Consider the following 2,548-nt stretch of genomic DNA (forward strand, 5'->3'; position numbering starts at 1 on the left):
TAGGTCTGGAGACTGGCTAGGCCACGCCAGAACCTTGATCTGCTTCTTCCAGAGCCCCTCCTTGGTTCTCCTGGCTGTGGTCTTCGGGTCATTGTCCTGTTGGAAGACCCAGCCTCGACCCAGCTTCAATGCTCTAACTGAGGAAAGGAGGTTGGTCCCCAAAATCTCCCAATCCATGGCCCCGGTCCTCCTCTCCTTAATACAGTGCAGTCACCCTGTCCCATGTGCAGAAACCCCCCCCAAAGCATGATGCTACCCCCCCATGCTTCACAGTAGGGATGGTGGTCTTGGGATGGTCCTCATCATTCTTCTTCCTCCAAACACGGTTAGTGGAATTAGGACCAAAAAGTTCTATTCTGGTCTCATCTGACAACATGACTTTCTCCCATCTCCTCTGGATCCTCCAGTGGTCGTTGGCAGATTAAGACGGGCCTGGAATGGCTCTGTTTAAGCAGGGGAACCTTCGGGCCATGCATGATCTCAAACCATGACGTCTTAGTGTATTACCAAAAGTAACCTTGGAAACGGTGGTCCCAGCTCTTTTCAGTCATGGACCAGCTCCTCCAGTGTAGTTCTGGTCTGTTTCTCACCTTTTTTAGGATCATGGAGAACCCCCCCGAGGTGAGATCCTGCATGACGCCCCAGTCTGAGGGAATGACAGTCATGTTTAGCTTCTTTCCATTTTCTAGGATTGCTCCAGCAGTGGACCTTTTTTCACCAAGCTGCTTGGACTCTCCCCGTAGTCCGTCCAAGCCTTGGAGGACATTTATCTCTAGTGTCTTTGGACAGCTCTTTGGTCTGGCCAAGTTAGTAGTTGGATTCTTACTGATTGTATGGGTGGACAGGTGTCTTTATGCGCTACGCCTCAAACAGGTCATCTAATTTAGGATAATAACTGGAGTGGGGGGGACATTTGAAGACAGACTAAAGTCTTTGAGGGACAGAATTTCTACTGATAGACAGGTTCAAATACTATTTGCAGCTGTATCATACAAATAAATGGTTAAAAAATCATATATTAGGATTTCTAGTCAATTTTTTTAGATTATGTCTCTCACAGTGGACATGCACCTACGGGACAATTTCAGACCCACCATGATTTCTAAGAGGGAGAACTTGCAAAATAGCAGGGTGTTCAAATACTTATTTTCCTCTCACTGTATAATGTAGTATTTATATATAATATAAAGGATATATATGATTTAATTATATAACATAGTGAAGTGACAGTGTCTAATATGTGGTGCTCCCCCAAATGTGTGGTGGTTTTTTCTGACTGTTTCACTCTGACAGACAGACCTTACCTGGACACTCACCTGTATAATCCAGGGAAGAAGCTCCGCCCCCAAACGGACCCAAAACACCTGGCAAGACAGACAGTAAACAGACAGACGACAGGCAGGCAGGCAGGCAGGCAGACAGGTAGACAGACAGCAGGAGGCGGACAGACAGACAGGTTGACAGTAGACAGACAGACAGACGACAGACAGAAAGTTCTCATCTCTCTCACCTGTCTGACTGTAACCCCCGCCCCCTCCTCCTCCCATCATTCAGCAGTTTCTGTCCGTTACCTGAACAGAAATCGTATTACTTCTCTGTCTTTCTTCAGTGGTGTGTGTCTTGTCTCTGTGTGTGTGGGTGTGTGTGTGTGATGTGTGTGTTGTGTGTGTGTGTTTGGGTGTGTGTTGGTGCATATGTGTGGTGTGTGTGTATGTCTCTGTGTGTGTGTGTGTCTGTGTTGTTTGTGGTGTCTCTGTGTGTGTGTGTGTGTGTGTGTGTGCTGTGTGTGTGTGTGTGTATGTCTTGTGTTGTTGTGGTGTCGGTGTGTGTTTGTGTGTTGTGTGTCGTGTGTGTGTGTGTGTGGTGTGTGTGGTGTGTGCGTGTATGTCCGTGTGTGTGTGTGTGTGTCTGTGTATGTTTGTGTGTCTCTGTGTGTGTGTGTGTGTGTGTGTCTCTGTGTGCGTGTGTGTGTGATAGCACCATTGGACTCAAAGTCGACATCCGTCAGATCCTGCAGACATAAAACAATTAATTACAATATTATTGATGATGACGTCATCAGACATGAATCTACATACTAACAATTAGACTAGAGTGGCAGAAACCTGTACATCCGGTCCTTGTTATCTACAACTAGCGTAGACAGGTAGAAACCTGTACTCTTGGTCGTTTTCTACAACTAGACTAGACGGTAGAAACCTGACATCCTGTTCTGATATCTACAACTGAGACACGACTGGTAGAAACCTGTACTCTGGGTCACTGTTATCTCTCAACTATACTAACGGTATAACCTGACTCTTGTCCTGTTATCTACAACTAGACTAGACCGGTAGAACCTGGACATCTCTGGTCTGATATCTACAACTAGACTAGACTGGTAGAACCTGTACATCTTGGTCGTTATCACAACTAGACTAGCCGTAGAAACCTGGACTCTGGCTTTTATCTAAACTAGACTAGACCATATAAACCTGGCATCTCTGTTCTGATATATGTCTGTTGATTACCTGTTGGTTGAGAGACACCAGAGAAACTATTGGACAAA

The sequence above is a fragment of the Etheostoma spectabile genome, unplaced genomic scaffold (assembly GCF_008692095.1).
Source record: "Etheostoma spectabile isolate EspeVRDwgs_2016 unplaced genomic scaffold, UIUC_Espe_1.0 scaffold121, whole genome shotgun sequence".
In the NCBI taxonomy this organism is placed as follows: Eukaryota; Metazoa; Chordata; class Actinopteri; order Perciformes; family Percidae; genus Etheostoma; species Etheostoma spectabile.